At 34.9% G+C, this 20,711-nt stretch overlaps 2 long non-coding RNA genes across 2 annotated transcripts in view; one reads left to right on the forward strand and one right to left on the reverse strand.

The window, feature by feature from the left end:
- LOC147836322 (uncharacterized) overlaps positions 1-20,711 on the reverse strand; it is a 309,667-nt gene that overhangs the window by 109,306 nt on the left and 179,650 nt on the right. The gene's annotated exons all lie outside the window — the stretch shown is intronic.
- On the forward strand, positions 1,762-3,904 carry LOC147836325 (uncharacterized). The gene is made up of 2 exons (XR_015493606.1): positions 1,762-2,138; positions 2,336-3,904. It is a non-coding gene; the product is annotated as an uncharacterized LOC147836325 (long non-coding RNA).

Raw genomic sequence — 20,711 nt, forward strand, 5'->3', positions numbered from 1 at the left:
CACTTTAAAAATGGGTATTTTGTAAACTTTGTAAACGGAATTGTATTTTTGGAGACTGTGATGGTTGAAGCGTAGTTTAGTTACTTAGTTTAATTTAGTTAGTATCTGTCTTTCTGAAGACGGTAACACTTTACAATAAGGTTGTATTAGTAAGTGTTAATGTATTTACTAACATGAACAGAACAATGAAGTATCTTTCATATAAAGAAAGTACAGTTCATGTCAGCTCAGTGCATTAATGTTAACAAGCATGCATTTTGATTTTAATAGCATCGGGACATATTTCAATTAATTAAATGATTAATAAATGCTGTACAAGTATTTGTTCTTTGTTCATGTTAGTAAACATTAACTTTAATTCATGAAACCTAATTAAAAAGTGACTATTTAATTGTATGCCTTTTTCTGTATTTGAGCATGTATAGTAACCTGCATGGTTTTAATGATGTATGCTGTAAATGTTGCTGTATATTTAGAATAAATGAAATAATGAGGTGTGTATTAAATAAATTGATACACAGGCTAAGTTGTGTATTTGTGTCGTGTATTTTTAATTAGTAAAAATTTGTTTGCTATATTTATGGACTTTGCGTTGTATGTAATTCCTATTTAACTTACCTTGAAATGTATGACGGTGAAACAACGTCACGGTATCAACGTTGATCCAATTTGCAAAATCGAAAGGTAATTCAACCTTCATTCAACGTCTACAAAACGACCATAATTCACCCATGAAAAAGGTAAGAGTGAAACAACGTTGTGATTTCAACGGTGAATCACCGGTGGTGGTCCGACGGTGAAACAACGTCACCATATAAACGTTGATCCAATTTGCAAAATCGAAAGGTAATTCAACGTTGATCCAACCATAGACCTGACGTTGATTCAACGTTGAATCACCGTTGAAATGCCGGCTGGGGCGGGTCACGTGACAACCCGTTCAGCATTCTGACCAATGATTTCAGGGGAAAGTTTGAGCGCGAATCCTTCCTTTGTCTCGAGGCTGCTCGTATGCAAATTTGAGTGTCCGCCCAAAGCATGCGGACAGGCATTTAATACATGGAATTAAAGAATAAAGCAATGCGAGGTATGATCTTGCTCTATGCATCATGTGTTGTAAAATGTCAGCAGAAACCCATCGGTACCAAACATGGGGGGTTTAAAAGTACATCAACATAATTTCTCACATCCTTACATTATTTAAACTAAAAAGGGCCTAAAATACGAATTTGTATAAACTATGAGGAATGGTACACATTACAAAAGTGTAATTAAACAAGAGATTTGGGTTCTAAATGTCTTTGTTTAAATAAAAAAAAAACATTGGAGAGGAATGTCTTTTTCTTCTGTGAGGAGAGGGCTGACAAATGTTTTTTTTCTCCTCTTATCTTATCTGCCATGTTCTTTTGAAGTCGGCAGAGAGTCATTTAGGACAGCTCTGTGAAGTGTCCCAAACTCGTTACTTGTCAGCAGGAATATTTTTAGGCCAGACTTTTCGTCCCCGAGTAATCTAAATTGCCCTGGAAATTGAAACCAGACCGTTTTCATGGAATATTGAACGGAACGTTTACCTCCATGTAACCCAGGTTACCAACAGAAACAGGATTAGAATTAATTAATTAAATATGCTGAACTTATAGTTTTTCTCTTTCTGTTTTACAAATTACCTTTATAGCCAATTAGAATACATTAAAATATTTTTTACCTGTAAAAAAACGATCTATAAGAGTTTAGAATATCATGTGACGTCTTTCCGGTTCCGATCACTGACGCGGGTAGAATTCGCGCGCACTCGCATCGGCGGAGCAGTGGCAGTTTTAGATCTCTCTCTACATTAAGTTGTATTGAACTAGAAAATAAGAGATTTTTTGATTTAATGTTGAATTATATGTGTCTAAAGACAATATAGAAGGAAGTGATGCTAGAAGAAACCGTTTATGTGAGATAAATATAGTTTAATTAGTTAATGATTGCGACAGAGCTGATTACAAGTAGCCTGGCTAATGTGTAACTAGCTCCATTAGGAGATCATCTGAAAGGAAACGCGATTAAAGTTACATGCTGAAAAAGAGAATCAGCGAAAGGATTGAGTGAAGAATTTCTTCACATTAAAAAGATTAAAAGTTCATCTGGTTTTGGTGAGTTAATTTTTGTTTCATTTATTAGTTAATAAATGTAAATGTATTAGAAATAGTGCTCATTCTAAGTCAAATGTAAGTGAATATGTATTATAAGTTCATTTAATTCTTAATGATATTATAAGAAAATGTGAATATGGTTTTATATGTGAAATGTATTGTTATATTAATGATGATTTTGTGACCTTGTTTTCAAGGTCAGGTTTTTTTTTGTTGTTGTTTGTTTGTTTTATTTTTCCTCCTTTACCTGGATTGGTGCCATCGTTGTGCTCCTGTGTGATCTGTTGATTTGATGCTGGATTGGGATTGGAGCTTATTGGATTCTGGATTCGTTCTAACTCCTGTGTTCGCTAAAGGGGTTGGGACTGGCGAGCCATACGAACCGAACTTCAAATTGTCATTGTGTGAAACTGATACTTGTTGCCGATCAGGACGGTAGGAAACTGAACTACAAGCACACACAGTCATTCAATGATTTCTTTTGGGAAAAGGATTCACAAACAGAGAAACTGAGTGACAGACATTTCGTTGTTGCTCCTTGAGATATTTTATATTCACTAAAAAGGTGAATATACACATACTGACTGTCTTTTGCAGGAAAAGAAAAGACTTTTAAGAAACTGAGTTTATTGAAAGAAAAGAGAGAACTGTGAAGTGATTTCAAGTGAACTGTTTTATTGGTTTGTTATTTCATTTATTGTTGATTTACCAAGTGGTAATAGGTTTGGATTTGTTTTATTAGTTTTTTTTACAAACTTGCACAGATTAGAGAAGTAGAATACATACACAAAATTGAGAAATTAATTCAGAAAATAATTTCTTTAATATTTTATTTCATCAAGATTGAATTATTTACTTACAAGGGTAATTTATTTTACTGATAAAGATTGAAGTTTATTTATTTTTTCTGAGAAATTGAAAAGAGTTGAAAGTGAAACCTGTAAAAACATAGGATTATTTTAGTTATATGACATCAACAGTATTGAGTAAAGGTGGTTATACTTACCTAAAATATACTTACCTGTTGAGTAAATTTTTTATTTGAAACCTGTAGAAATCAAAAGAGAAACATTTGTGAAACATTATTTTATTATTTTATTTGATATTGAATATTTTTGTACCTTCTGACAATTTTTTTTGTTTCTTATGATATATTTGCTGATAAATTGAGACTTTACAATTGAATACAAGACAATACAATCAGTTAAAAACCTTATTCGTTGTGTGAGTGGTTCATTATTGTTGTGACACCCTGGTTCTCTGCAGACGAATCTAGGCTTCTGATTTCACTGGTCCATATTCAAAGCCTTTCTCAGGAAAGTGTTACATCCAGCATATATGTTACAATATAAATGTTACATCACACTGCACTATTCTTCCTATAAACTTCCATTTATACGCATGTGAATGCAGCAGACCTGGAATGCAAGCTCATACGACAAATTTTACAGTTTGCAGCATTGGAAAGTTCAAGCTTGGAGAACTCTGACCTGCGGAATCACATCATGTGATTGCTTTAGACCAATCAAAGATCAAGTCGCTCGCTTTTTCAATAATTATTTTGTTTAATCCCACTCCTTTTTGCAGTGCCGTATGACAGAATTTCGCATGCTCAAACGTTTGTGTGACCGCAGCCTTACTGTGCAGACCTGTGACTCTCAGTAATATGTAAGACAATATTTATATCTGCTGATTTCTTAATTTTGTTATACATTTTCTGTTGTATATTTGTTTGCTGCCAAAATAATAAAATACATTTGTCTGAATTTTTATGCCTCTTATTTTTAATAACAGGTAAGAATACTAATTAATTTTAGTAACACTATGACATACTATTAATGTGTATGCAGTATAATGCTGTGAATTGTAAAATTTCAGTACCATAATTAACTGTACACAGTTTTCAGTTAGTTACCACTACTACTCTATTACAGTAAATAACTGGCAACACTGTTCCAAGCTACTCACTGTAATGGTTCGGTTGCAGTAAATAACTGGCAACACTGTTGCCAGCTACTCACTGTATCTGTAATCAAACTTTTACAGTGAGTAGCTGGCAACAGTGTTGCCAGTATTCTACTGTAAAAAAGCCTGTTAAGGTTTAAAAGTGTTGTTAATATCCTAGCGTATTTGACGGTTTTATATTATGTTCTATACGTTGTATTTATACCGCACAATGCGCCCCATTTCACATGCTGGAGGGTGGGGTATTTTCACGGTGACAGGCCAGGTTGATCTTCAAGCCACGGTGCAACCTATGGCCAGTCCACAGAGTTGCCAGATATAGTTGCCTTTTTCCAGCCCAAAAGCTGTCTATAACCCGCAAAATTAAGTTTTTACTGTCGGGCAGAGGACGGCGTGATTGTCCTCTGTCTAGACCGCCAGTTCTACACGTCTAGTATGCAAATTTCTATCACACAACAAACACAAAACTGTACGTAGTAAAATAAAACATCTTATTAAGTTTTACACTTTACACCAGGGGTCACCAATCTCGGTCCTGGAGGGCCGGTGTCCCTGCAGGGTTTAGCTCCAACTTGCCTCAACACACCTGCCTGGGTGTTTCAAGTATACCTACACTGTTAACCCTTACTGTAGATTATGCAGTATATAACTGTAAAATAGCCAGTGTTTTGCTGTAATAAAAGGAAACAGTATTTTACTGTAAAAGGAGCAGGATTTGTATGAAATTTTGCAGTGCAAAGAATAAATTACAGTAATTTACTTTATGTACCCATTACAGATAGTTACTGTGATAATAAATGGTAAATTACTGCTCAACCATTATTACCCCATGTACTCTGATGCTTTATGTTGCTATATATATATATATATATATATATATATATATATATATATATATATATATATATATATATATATATACTGTTCAGATTTGGTATGTGAATGGTCAGTAATGAGGAGATAGTGAGACAATGCATTGATGATAAGCTTAATTTCTCTTCAGCCATCTCTGTGTTTTCTTTGGTCCCTGTTATGCTTTTAACATTGAGTATCAGGAGTCAACCAATGTCAATGTCACAGAGCTAATTAAAAGGTAAAGATATCAATGAGATGCATTTAAAGCCACAAATATTTACACAGAGCAACCAAATTATCACAATCATTTTTATAACTTTGTTTACTTTTCTATGATTAATCTAATTTGCCTAGTTTAGCCTATAGTTAAGCTTTTAAATTGCACTTTAAGCTGAATATTACTATTTTGCTAAATAACTAGTAAAAATGTGTTATTTAAAAAATATCTTAAACAGCACGTACATACATTTTTGCAGAGACTCAATGAATTTGTCTGGAAAACTTCAAAAGAAGTAGGTAAAAGTGGCATTACCAGTATAGTATAAAGGCTTTCCTAAATAAATATATTAATCAGGTTATTTTATTTATTTATTTATTTATTTTATTACTACAGGTTTGGAACAACATGAGGATCAGATTATTTATTATTATTATTTTTATTATTTATTTAATTATTTTTTGCTTTGGATGAAGATTTTATATTTTTATTGTTTTTATTCAATGATATGTGAATAATTGTGATACATGTAGGCAGTTCCTTTGAAAATATGCTATGTACCAGGGATGTCAAACTCCTGGAGGGCCGCAGCCCAGCAGAATTTAGCTCCAGCCCTGCTTCAACACACTACCTTTAGATTTTATATATACATATTTACATATACTTTTGTTTAAGTATATGTATTTATTGGATGTTGCATACTGCCATAATGTGCAGATGCTAACAGTTATATGTATCTTTCTGGCAACTAAGCCAAAATTAAATTCCATCATCTCAGTAAGGTAACATGTGCACATCATCACAAGGAATCACAAAAACATGATACACATAGTTATCCACACACAAAAGCTCCACTGTCCAGTCCAAGGTTGTGAGTTTGTTGCTAAGTATTTTTTAGAACAGTGTTTCCACCTATGAATTTATATTAGAAACAATAAAAAAAGTTTGTTGTCATAAGAATTGTTTAAGTAAATAATAATTATAACAATAAAATATTGGATCCTTTGGTTTTTCGGTGTTGTCAACTTTATTTCTGTTTTTTGTAATTATTTTAAACTTTTTATTGAGAGTTGACACAGTTTTTAATTATTTAAAACTTTAAAATTTAAAATAATTATTTTGTGTTTTTTGCTGTTCAGTTTTTTTTTTTTGTATGGTCAGTATTGAGGAGAGAGTAACACATTTCACTGCAGCACTTTGTGTGTGTGTGTGTGTGTGTTTATTGGATATGTGATTGATGGTTTGGTGCTAGTGGAGGATTTAGCAGAACATAGCTGTGCTGATGAGGGGATTAATGCTTGTGGGGGGTTCACAGACAGTATCAGGAGAGGATGCTTTTAGTGCATGTGATAATACATTACATAGAGGGTTGCGCGGTGGCACAGTGAGTAGCACTGTCGCCTCACAGCAAGAAGGTTGCTGGTTCGAGCCTCGACTGGGTTCTCCCCATGTTGGCGTGGGTTTCCTTCGAGTGCTCCGGTTTCCCCCACAGTCCAAACACATGCAATATAGGTGAATTGGGTAAGCTAAATTGTCCCTATTGTATGTGTGTGAAAGAGAGTGTATGGATGTTTCCCAGTGCTGGGTAGCAGCTGGAAGGGCAGCCACTGCGTAAAACACATGCTGGATAAATTGGTGGTTCATTCCACCGTGGCAACCCCAGATTGATAAAGGGACTTAGCTGAAAAAGAAAATGAATGATTATGCATAGAAGATGTTGACAGATGTTTAATATCTCTGCCATTGCTGATTTCACTTTTGCACACATTATACAGTATCACTTTGTTTTATCTGCAGCACCACTGACTGTAAAATGCTTCCACAAAGAACATGAAGTTTTTTTTTTTGACTGGTGGAGGACCAAGAAATGGCTCAGCAGCAGTCTAATTTTTTTCATGGTGCCCAAATGTATTTGAGGAGTTTCAAGTTAATAAAAAGTGACGGGAAGCTATGCTAAGGTTAACTAGCCTATAGCATATATCTTGCTGTCTGCAAAAGACAGTTATTTAGACGTACCATATAACTCCCATAAGTGCATACTATTCGACACAACTGCACAAGCATCGTTTTAACCTTTATAAACGAACGTTAAAGTTACTCTGTCAACAGTCTATTGTCTAAATTACCGCGCTAACAGAGCTAACGTTGCGTAAACAGAGAGCACCCGATTGCAAACTTCAAAAATGCAGCGTAATGGAATATCCCGATCAAACTCCGCTACAAGTTTATAAACTGCATCTGGAACCCAATTAAGGTACAAAAATCTATTTAACAAAAATAGTGATGCAGTAAAGTATTTTTTTCGCTCAGCCGAGCCTTCTCTGTTGCTATGGAGAATTGCTGTATTTAAATGTAAATTTAATGTAAACGCAAGACAAAAAATGGTTAAATTCAAAATATAATTATTTAATAGAATTTTTGTATAACTTGTAACACAGATTTCTTCATGTAAACAACATACCCACAATAAACCATCAAGATCCTGGCTTGACAGCCATATTTATTACAGAAATTAAAACACAGGCATGTTAATGACATCTAAATATCAAAACAATCAATGCTAATAAAGAAAACATTGATTTACATGTTGGATTCTAAGTGGACTGCAAAAAAATGCCAAAATACAGGAATTGCCGATATGGAAAATGAAAAATTATAATAATAAACTATAGAATACAAACTGTTGCACTCATTATAAAGTTTTATTGCTGTGAGTTGAGAACATTAATTATAGAGTAGAAACAATTTTCCTTAATCCTCCTTTACATTCATCCAGTTGCTAAGACTAGGAGTATCCCGCAAGTGCACAGAGACTCCCAAATGCCCGCAAATGAATGATAATTTCTTGCAAACCGGTCGTTAAATACATTGCACACCCCCCTCTCGCCCCTACTCAGATATGTCGCTCACTCCACCCCTGACACCCCTCAACGGGCCTGACACAGACACACACACAGACAGACACACACAACACGCTGCAGATGTTTTGGCCCCAACGTATGGCGTTCCTCCATATGGCGTGCGGAATGGGTCAATAACATGACGCTGCAACGTGCACTCGTCTCACTGAACGTGACATCTGCGTCTGCCGAACGTGACGTCTGCGTCTGCCGAACGTGTCGTCTGCGTCTGCCACATTACTGTTCCGCTGCTTTAACGTGACGTCTGCGTCACGTCTGCGTCTGCTTCAAGGGTTTGCAGCACATTGCTCTCATTTCTGCTTAATTATACCTATTCATTCTCTATCAGTGTTTTCACTTATCCACAGTTATGTTTCATTTGCAATTAAGTGCTTTTTACCTTTCTTATTTATAGTTTTTTATTTCAAATGGTAATATTTATAAAAATGATTTAAAAATTTTGGTATGCCATATATGGTTATTCCTATATTGCTTCTTTTATTGTGGTTACAGCTGATTGGTGTGTGTCTACAGTTTGCAGCAGTGTGTGTGCACACCTGATGGCTATGTTTGACCTATAGTTCATGTGTGTGCTCATTTGAAAGCCTTTGCTTTGAAATTGCAAGGAAATTCCATTATGAAAAATGTCTGTGTCAAAAGCATCCAAGTGTGTTTAGTGATTTGCAAATGACTGTGTGTAATGTTTTGCAAACAGTATGAAGCTATGTGCCTACAGTTGTGCAGATCTAGCCTTGTGTTTTGCTCCATGATTGTACGGTTTTGCTAATTGTAGGAAAAGTTTAATTTTAGTGTGTTAGCACTCATGAAAAACTGTAACTGGGTATTAGGTATAAACTAGGCTATTATATTTATCTACAATACATTTGTTAACAGTAGTATAGTTGTAAATATTAGTCTTCAATAAATATGTTTAACAGGAGTTATAAATAAATAATCTTCAATAAATATGGAAGGCAATGTTGCAGTATGGAAGAGGAAGCACAGAAGGGAGGAAGATTGGTAAACAGGAGACAGGGCATAGGATTCTTTTAATTGAAATATATTGAAATGTACACATCACCAGAAAGCTAAATAAAACACTTTACATTTGTTGTATGGTTTTTATTAGGATAGGGCAATATTTAGCTTTCAGTCTATCACTGTTTGGTGAATACAGTATGTTCATGTACTTTATAGCAATACCTCTGAAACAAATCAAACCCAGATTATATAAGTATTAGTCAGGTAGAAATTATACGAGTGTTTAAGATTGAGATCAGCAGTGTGTAAATGAAGCAAACAGATTTATCTTGAATGAGGCGTGTGTGTTCTGTACAGTGTTAAAATTGTGTTTTGTTATAGTGTTGTAAAGTTTTGGATGAAGTGTTTCATTTTTGCAAAAGTTCTGATGTGTTCTGCTGTTTGTGTGTGTGGATGTGGAAATTGTGTGTAGTGTTTTGACAAAATGAGCCTTCATTTCAAAATTGTGCTTGAGCAATAAAAAAACTAAAAAAAAAACTGTAAATGAACATTTACTCACTTACAGTTTTTTACACACAATTACTTGTACTTCAAACACAATGACAACAACATGTGACTGATGTACTAACCCCCTGAACCAATTCTGCTAAACTACAAGCACATTTCCTGCTTTACACTCAAACTGCAGGTTTAAAACACACTTTTTTTTCAAAACACTACACACAATTCTCTGCATTTGGCACACATTTCATGCAGAAAATCTCTTGTTTTTACAAGGAACAAACTGTCATTCACAATTGTAAAGTCAGTTGTCCTACTTTGTATACTAACTCATCACATGAGTAAACACCTGTCAGACAGAATTGCAATTTAGAAATCAGAGCTCATCTGGTTCACAACTGGTTCACTGTCCACCCATGTTTTTAGTTGTTTATCTCCTTCCATAGTCTCCTTTCCTTAATCCTATTGAAGATTTTTTTTTTCTGCTTGGGGATGGAAAATGTGTATGACTGAAATCCACACAATTTACAGTTTTCCCAATTGTTTACACACATTTTCTGAAAGTATGCCACTATGCCTCATATTGTCAGAACTCTTGGGCGAAACCCTTCAATTCTCCTGCAAAATGAAACACAATCAACACAATGTAATTTCTTCTCAACATGGTATTTTGTTTTCAAATGACGCACACAAACCATCACATCAATAGACATTTATAAGATCAGTTGAACACTGATGTGCTTAATGTAAAACACTATGACCACTTTTTCTCCATTCATCATGACTTACTGTCAGCCTTTTTCGTTTAGTGTTACAGTTACTACAGACATTCATAGGCCTACAGAAGTGCATTGTAAAATACTTCAGAATATTGTTTTTATACAAAACACACAAATACCAAATATATTTTACTGTATTTTCAGTTTACAGAGTGTTCATCCCAACCAACACAAACGTGCACATAATGTGGTCTTCATTTGCCATTAACAGAAGGATTTACAGAATACTGTTAGTAAAAAACGAAAAATAAAGTGTGGATTTCGGCATACACTTTCCATCCCCAAGCAGGAAAAAATTCTTTAATATGAGTAAGGAATGGAGAATATGGAAGGAGATAAACAACTAAAAAACATGGGTGGACAGTGTACCAGTTATAAACCAGATGAGCTCTGATTCCTAAATTGCAATTCTGTGTGACAGATGTTTTCTCATGTGATGAGTTAGTATACAAAGTAGGACAACTGACTTTACAATTCTGAATGACAGTGTGTTCCTTGTTAAAACAAGAGATTCTGCATGCAAAATACAGAGAATTGTGTGTAGTGTTTTGAAAAAAAGTGTGTTTTAAACCTGCAATTTGAGTGTAAAGCAGGAATTGTGCTTGTAGTTTAGCTGCATTGGTTTAGGGGGTTGGTGCATCAGTTACATGTTGTAGTCATTGTGTCTGAAGTACAAGTAATTGTGTGTAAACAATTGGGAAAAACTGTAATAGTGACATTCTGCCACCTACTGGCGATTTTAGTTTTTAGTTTAGATGTAACATTTAAAGCAAATTTTAATTACTTTTAATTATTTCAAATAACATTAGGCTATTCAACGTTTTAGGATTAAAAATCACTGTTTTGGTTATTATTATGAATGGTTCAGGGTTTGGGTAATATTAGGAAATAATATTACAATTTAAAATAATGCTTTTCTATTTTAATATACTTATTTATTTATGTGATGCAAAGTAAAATTTTTTTACACTATTATGTCGCATGATCCTTCAGTGTATTGTCAAAGTTGTGCTGTTAAATGTTTTTCTATGATATTTTTATAGGATTGATTGATTGAATCCTGGCAAATTATTATTCAAAATATAAATACTATCAATGTAACATTATTGGTGAATAAAAATATACATTTTCTTTCAAAAAAGAAAGGAAACAAATGAAAAATAAAAAATTTTATGTTTTTTTATTTGTCAAAGAACCCTAATATTATGTTTTAAACGTAAAATAAGGAAGAAAGGTGCTTTAAAAACAACACAGTAATGGTTAATGTAATTTTCTATTTTTCTAATATTTTACAGCAAAAGTATCAGATCTAACAGGTGATAGTGATCGATGAGTTGGTCATCACTGATATGCCGTAGGACACATTAAACATGTAAAAAATTAAAAACACAATAAGACTCAAATGTAAAACAAATTAAAAAAGGATTTTACAAAACCAAACGACATGAATATATCATTAAACAACTTAAACTTTACCTCCGGAGATGTTATACATTTTTTATACGTTTTAATGCTATCTTGAAAACAAATATCATTATAAATTAACATATTTATATTTAATTTGCACATAATTATTGTATATTGTATAAGTTAGCCGGCAAAAAGCAGACAGACGCACTAAAAACTGCTCAAATATATATATTTAAAAAAAAAAAGGTAGACGCAGACGTCATGTAACAAGTCAGTATGGAAGGCCGTTGGGGCCAAAACGTCTGCAACAAACGTGTTAACGCGTAATTGCGTGTTAACACGTAATTTACGCGTTAACACGTAATTTACGCGTTAACACGTTGGTACGTGTTAACACGTCATTTACGTAAATGACGTGTTAACACGTTTTTTTTAAACTAGTCTCATTTTTTAAAGTGCTATCATTTATTCATTCTTGAAACTGCTTATTTTAAAATGTATAATGTCATTTAATTAAAATCACAATAAACGTTTTGCAGTCAATGATCTGTAGCAGATATTTAGTATTATGAAAGGCCAGACATCTTCTGTAATGTTATGTTTGATGGCATAATAATGTATAATGATAATGTTTGTTATTCAGCTGCTGAGATTTCTTAAAAAAAAATGTGTCCAGAGAAATCAGAATGAGATTTATTTGACAAGTGTGTGCAAACACAAGAAATGTTTTGTGCTTTTTTTTTTTTCAGGAGCACATATACATACAGTACACACATATATAGTAAATAAGTAAAGTAAATAATACAACATTTTGGTTACAAATCATAAACAGTAAGGGTTGTGTATATTTATGACTATAAAAACAGGTAGCAACCAATCTAATAATAAAGATCGATAAAGATGTGTAGAGATCTGGATGTTGGGCAGGTGCACAGAATTAATCCTCTCCGCTGTCCTGACAGTCCGCTGCAGTCTTATGTCTGATTTGGTGGCTGATCCAAACCAGACAGTAATTGAAGTTTTGTCAGATGAAGTGGCTGCAGATTCTACATTCTCATACCGTATATAACATGTCATAAATTACTAAACTATATATATATATATATATATATTTGTTTGCAGAACTTTGCACTAGATATTTTTATATATTTTTTATAGCTGCAAGCTCCAATCACCAAGACAAAACATTACTTTGTGCAAACGATGTAAGGTAAGCAAAGCCAAAATTATAATTTACTAAATCAAAAGTACAAGATAAAGTCAAAATAATGATTTAATAACTCAAATTTATGACTGAATAATTCTGTACAAATTACATTACAACAATAGGCGGTAAAAAAACAACCATCTAAATATGTAATATAATTCTAACGATGATTAATCTAATAAAAGATGTTTTTTTTTTTTAAGAGAGTTATTGAATCATTAACTGAAAATTATGGGAAAATAGGATTTTATATTATAAAACATGATATAGTTAAAATGTATTACAAAATTGAACATTCATATACATATTTGTAATTATAATGTGTGTGTGTGTGTATATATATATATATATAAATATAAATAAACGCACGCTCACACACACACACCCCTTTGAACTTGTGGGGGAAACCAGAGCACCTGGAGGAAACCCAAGCCAACACGGGGAGCAGAGATGGGCAAAAATACACTGAACCACATTTTTAAATAAAATCCTAAATCCATCAATTTTACGTGTATCAATATAAACTACAAAATACAGCAGCCACAAATGTATCAAAGTAAAATACTATATATTTATTATTTTAAAAACATATTAAAAAAAATACATTTACAAGCGAGCAGAAAATTTTCTTCGCCAACCCTCCACTAATAGGCATATTTGGTCAATTCCTTCACCATTACACTGACTATACTATGTAAACAATGTTTGACAGCAACAGTCTTGAAGATGATCTCTTTAAAAAAACATTTAATGCAGATGAGTTAGACTAGATCTCATCATTGTGTTTACATCCATTGAGTGGCCAAAAAAATTGACACCATCTCTTAACGGTCCTATATTTTAAAAAGGTGTTATATGAAGAGGTTTAGTAAAATATTGAATTAGAACTAAAAACCTGGTAAACACTTAAATCCTCAGCCCCAGAGTAAATAGTTAACACATGGTTTGGAAAAAAAATAAACCATAGAATTAGTTTCTATATTTCTATTAAACTGTCAAACTGAGTGAGTATAGCCTGAACAAACAGAAAGCAGCTAACAAAGTTTAGAGGACAAGCTTACCCAATACAAAAAAAAAAAAAAGATGAAAATCAAATTACAAAATTCCCTGAGATTTCTCTCAACTATAAACAGGTGTAAAGATAAACAAAATAAAATACTCACGCTTTATTCACTCTCGGAAGCAAATCTCAAAGTACACAAAATATTATATAGTAATGGAAATGCAACAATAATGTTAACTTGGCTTTAAGGCTTAATCCAACTACAAGAACACTAATGAACAATATCACAACCACAAGTGAACAATATAATAATAAAATTTACTACTACTACTACTACTACTACTACTACTACTACTACACTTAAGAGCTTGGGAGAATGACAGTGTGTTCCTTGTTAAAACAAGAGATTTTCTGCATGAAATTTGTGCCAAATACAGAGAATTGTGTGTAGTGTTTTGAAAAAAAAGTGTGTTTTAAACCTGCAGTTTGAGTGTAAAGCAGGAATTGTGCTTGTAGTTTAGCTGCATTGGTTCAGGGGGTTAGTACATCAGTCACATGTTGCAGTCATTGTGTCTGAAGTACAAGTAATTGTGTGTAAAAAAAACTGTAAGTGAGTCAATGTTTATTTACAGTATTTTTTTTTTTGATTGCTCAAGCACAATTTTGAAATGAAGGCTCATTTTGTCAAAACACTACACAAAATTTCCACATCCACACACACAAACAGCAGAACACATCAGAACTTTTGCAAAATGAAACACTTCATCCAAAACTTTACAACACTGTAACAAAACACAATTTTAACACCGTACAGAACACACACGCCTCATTCAAGATAAATCTGTTTGCTTCATTTACACACTGCTGATCTCAATCTTAAACACTCGTATAATTTCTACCTGACTAATACTTATATAATCTGGGTTTGATTTGTTTCAGAGGTATTGCTATAAAGTACATGAACATACTGTATTCACCAAACAGTGATAGACTGAAAGCTAAATATTGCCCTATCCTAATAAAAACCATACAACAAATGTAAAGTGTTTTATTCAGCTTTCTGGTGATGTGTACATTTCAATATATAAAAAAATCCCATCCCCTGTCTCCTGTTTACCAATCTTCCTCCCTTCCGTGCTTCCTCTTCCATACTGCAACATTGCCTTCCATATTTATTGAAGATTATTTATTTATAACTCCTGTTAAACATATTTATTGAAGACTAATATTTACAACTATACTACTGCTAACAAATGTATTGTAGATAAATATAATAGTCTAGTTAATACCTAATACCCAGTTACAGTTTTTCATGAGTGCTAACACACTAAAATTAAACTTTTCCTACAATTAGCAAAACCGTACAATCATGGAGCAAAACACAAGGCTAGATCTGCACAACTGTAGGCACATAGCTTCATACTGTTTGCAAAACATTACACACAGTCATTTGCAAATCACTAAACACACTTGGATGCTTTTGACACAGACATTTTTCATAATGGAGTTTCCTTGCAATTTCAAAGCAAAGGCTTTCATATGAGCACACACATGAACTATAGGTCAAACACAGCCATCAGGTGTGCACACACACTGCTGCAAACTGTAGACACACACCATTCAGCTGTAACCACAATAAAAGAAGCAATATAGGAATAACCATATATGGCATACCAAAATGTTTAAATCATTTGTATAATTATTTACCATTTGAAATAAAAAACTATAAATAAGAAAGGTAAAAAGCACTTAATTGCAAATGAAACATAACTGTGGATAAGTGAAAACAATGATAGAGAATGAATAGGTATAATAAAGAATTATTACACAAATTATTACGGAACAGTAATGTGGCAGACGCAGACGACACGTTCGGCAGACGCAGACGACACGTTCGGCAGACGAAGACGTCACGTTCGGCAGACGCAGACGTCACGTTCAGTGAGACGAGTGCATGTTGCAGCGTCAAGTTATTGACCTATTCCGCACGCCATAAAGGGCAAGAAAATTGTGCACTGCCTCACACACTGCACTGAGCCGTGTGAGCAGCGTGTTATGATACGTGTTAGCAAAAAAATAAATAAATAACTTCACTGCTACACGTGAATCACGCGTAACGTCTGGCTTGACACTTCACTGCCACACGTGATTTACGTGACGTCTACGTGACGTCAACGTCACATCTACGTCACGTCTGCGTCTTAAATTGCATGGATTTAATAGCAAAAAAAATTTTTTTTTAAGACGTCAGTGAGACGTTCAGTGAGACGTTCGGTGAGACGAGTGCACGTTGCAGCGTCAGGTTAAAGAGCTTGGAGGAGCGCCATACCTCCAAGCTCTTAACCTGACGCTGCAACGTGCACTCGTCTCACTGAACGTCTCACTGACGTCTTAAAAAAATTTTTTTTTGCTATTAAATCCATCCAATTTAAGATGCAGACGTGACGTTGACGTCACGTAGATGTTACGTAAATCACGTGTGGCAGTGAAGTGTCAAGCCAGACGTTACGCGTGATTCACGTGTAGCAGTGAAGTTATTTATTTATTTTTTCGCTAACACGTATCATAACACGCTGCTCACACATGAAGGCAAATCAGTTGCGAAACTCGAGAGCTTGCAAATGTAAATGTGAGCACTTGTGATAATAATATTTGTATGTGTAGGTCAGGGGTCGGCAACCCAAAATGTTGAAAGAAGTATATTGGACCAAAAAAAACAAAAACAAATATGTCTGGAGCCGCAAAAAATTAAAAGCCTTATATAAGCCTTATAATAATGGCAACACATGCTGTATGTATTTATATTAGCCTACTATAAAAATGACTTCGTTGGCTACAAATACATACTGAGCCTTCATGATTAAATGTTCATTTCCCTGCAGTGCATCCTGTAGAGAATGACGCGCCACGTGACTACTCTGTTGTACGATGCCGTCTCAAGTTTAACTTACAGTATATTAATGAATTATGTTTAATGTTCAAGTTTAACTTCATTACAATATTAATGAATTGTTTAATGATCAAGTTTAACTTCATTACAATATTAATGCATTATGTTTAATTATCAAGTTTAACTTCATTACAGTATTAATGAATTATGTTTAATGTTCAAGTTTAACTTCATTACAATATTATTGCATTATGTTTTGCTTTGATGAAATTAAAGAAATGCAATAAAGAAATCAGATTTTTTTATGTTTTTTTTATTTTGAGGATTCAAAAAAACAACATCAAAATGAACGTGCACAACGTGCCCCTTATCTGGGCAACAAACAGTGCAATACAACGCAGCCTGCCATTTCCATTTCAAGATCAGCTCGAGTCATTCCTGGGAATGTGCTCAACAAGGAAGGGTCAATCTCCAGGGGTGTGTAAAGGAAGGGTCAATCTCCAGGGGTGTGTAAAGGAAAGACAGTCTCGTTTTTTCCTTTCTCAACTCGCAAAATCTGCTCCCAAATGCAGTTTGCATATCAACAATCGCACCTTGTAAATAATCACCGTTGAGTGAGTGATCGGGATGGGCTTCTTTGAATTCTCTCAGGGAGGGAAAATGAGAGAGCGTGCCCCGCTGTACATCTTTGGCAAAAGCAGGTCGCACACCAGAAGCACCGCTCGGCGCCGCGACACGGGGCGTACATGACAGTTTAAAGTATCACACACCAGACGCGCACATTCGAATGATATTTAACATGAAACTAATCAGATGGCGATCTGTGGTGCGGCTGAAAAATGAACTGCGTCCTGAGCCGTTGCCGGGCACCGCCGACAGCCGCCGACTTGCGGCGCCGGTGTGTGTATCCTGATAGAAACCTATGATTACAATTCTAAAATACATGGCGCTGCGTGGCGCTGCGTGGCGCTACGCGGCGCGCCGCCGAGCGGCGCTTCTGGTGTGCGACCTGCTAAAGACAGCTTGCGCTCCATGGCGCATCACACAGCCGCCGGTTTGTTTACAACAGCTACCTGCCTGGCATCCCGCCCTGCTGATAGAAACGTGTGTCGCAGGCTATGACGCAAATCTTCGTTGACAGAAATGTTGAAATTAAATATTCTACACACTTTTACAGCATTGGAAAACGTTAAGATTGTTTGTCCTCCTATAGAAACCATATTAAAACAAAAAATATATTTACCTCCCTCATCGTTTTCCATTTTCAAACATTTTTTGAAAAAGTTCCAGGGAGCCACTAGGGCAGCGCTAAAGAGCCGCATGCAGCTCTAGAGCCGCGGGATGCCGACCCCTGGTGTAGGTTGAAATGTACACTTACAGCTCTGATGTGAACAGCTGAATCCCTGGATTTGCACACACACACAACAATCCACACTCTTGTGTTTTAAATTGGAAGTTGCAGATTAATAGTTGTGTATTTGTAAAATGTCATTTACAAATACAAAATGACAGACACACGTGTGCACGGCAAATTTGATTGCATCTCCATTCTACAACCACAGGTCGGCACTCACAACCTCTCAGAATCGTTAGTACAACTACAAATCTCCCACGCTCTGACTTTTGCAACACATCCCGCGATCTCTGTAGCAGAACTTATCTGTGCACTTGCAAATGCAGCGCGGGGGGAAGGGCGGGGCTGGTGTAAAGCCGTTTGATTGGCTGATGCCTGACCAATGAACAATGCCACCAGCCAACAGGACTGAGGTGCAAAAGAATCATTTTCCACGATTATTTTATTATTTAGGGTTTATTTCATCTCTTTTCTGATGAGATTCTTGTTAAAAATCATTAATTTTGCGGAAATGTACATACCAGTAAAAGAGCAGCAAAGCCAGTTTATTGGCTAGAGACAGGCAATGAGATGGGGCGTTTCTGTTTGTCAGCACACAGCTCACGTTGTTGGAGGCCTCGAGCAATCAGAGGGTAAGTTATGATTTTTAATAATTATCTATATGTTCAATACTGTTAGCTAAGCTAAGGACTGTGCTAGGTGCTTCTCTAGTTTGTTTATTATATAAGAAACTGTTATGAGTTATGTAGGAGTTGCTTTCAATCATGTTATATGGTTCTAAAGATACGATTCAACCCACATGAAATAAGTTGTAATAGTATTTATAGTAAATAATATTACGTTTTTGAACCATACTAACTATAGTAAACTGTATTATACTGTATATACTGCAGTATCTACAACTTTGTTAATGAATGCAACAGCACACTGTAGTATTAACTAGCATGAACTTTAATAAATTGAAGTATATTTACACACAAACACACACATTAATAGCAATTAAAAATAACACTAGGCGTTTCAGTTTCTCACTGATCATACTGGTTTATACTAACTACTGGTTTGACCAACGAGACCTAGCTGTCATACTTGGTTATAATAACCTGCATCATATCTATCTATCCATCTATCTATTTACATGTTTGTGTACAGTGTGTCCTTTATATCACTTTTTTAATTATGAAAGTTACTAACTTTATTTCTCAGTTTCCTGTAAGGATGGAGTGACAGGAGAGATCAGCATGTTTCAAGCGGCAACCTCCCGCTCTCTCTCAGGAAGCCAATACGGAAGTAACTAAAACTGCAATTTATCCGAAATTCCGCTAGTCTTAGCCGCTCCTGGCTCCAAAACAGAGAAAATTTCAATTGAGCCCACTGTTAGAATGGCCAACTTTACAGCAGAAAAAAAGGTGTTTACAGCCTGGTACAAAAAAAGATTTTGGTTAATACAGCTAATATTACCCTTCATGACAACTGTGAGGGGGGTGAATTTTTTTATAACTCATCCGTTTCCTTTATATTAAGTTATATTAAGTTTGCATAATTAAGGGCGTGGCCACTTGTGACAGCTACGTAGGTCTCTTTGGTCTCCGTCACGTCACGTCACCTCAGCTGAATCCGGCAGTTTAGCCACTGAACTCTGCATATTTATCGTATTTCTGTGTTGTTTTATGTGGCTTTACACAGTCGACTGCCTTTTGGACTTGTTTCCTGCAATTATTTGATGAAATGTCATGCTGAGTGCACTTAATTGTGCTCACAAACCATTCACGTGGCCTCCGTTTCCCATGTGAGTAAAGTTATATACTTATATACCATCTCTATACATGTATTTGTTTTATTTAAGATCATTTATCGTTTATATTTATATTTAGAGCTGTAATGCACTCCAGAATCTGTCAGATTGATTAGCTGTAGGCTCTAGAACAGTCATCTGAAGCGTTGTCATACAGTGTTATGCTGGATTTCATCAATAGTCTTACATTAACTAATACAGACTATATCTGAGGTGTTTGGATGTAATTCGCGTTTTCCTCCTCTTGAGAAACGTCATAAGAACAATTTTTAGTGGCTCAATGTATTACAGCAGTGTTTTTAAAAGACTAAACACTTTATTGATATAGTGTACAACCAAGCACAAGTGGTCAGAATACAAACGAGTCACAAGTGATAAAGTATTAAGCGTTCTCCAAAAGTAAACCAGGGGCCTGTTTCAGTAAGGAGGTTCAAACAACTCAGAGTTTAAACTTGAACTCTGAGTTGATTTACCGAGAGATTAAAAACTCAGAGTTTTCGGTTTCAGAACAGCTGATCTGAGTTGGGTCAATCAACTTCGAGTAGACCAACTCAGAGTTAAGCGCACACACCGTGACTTTAAAAAGGCATTATCAATAGAGCGCAGACATTACGAGTGACTATGGCAATATCTTATAAAAGAGATCACCATTTCTTTCTCCAGCTGAACTTGATGTTCTCATGCAAAGTTATAGCAAATATGAGCGTATATATTTG

This window comes from Danio rerio, chromosome 6 (assembly GCF_052040795.2).
Source record: "Danio rerio strain M-AB ecotype USA chromosome 6, GRCz13ab, whole genome shotgun sequence".
NCBI lineage: Eukaryota > Metazoa > Chordata > Actinopteri > Cypriniformes > Danionidae > Danio > Danio rerio.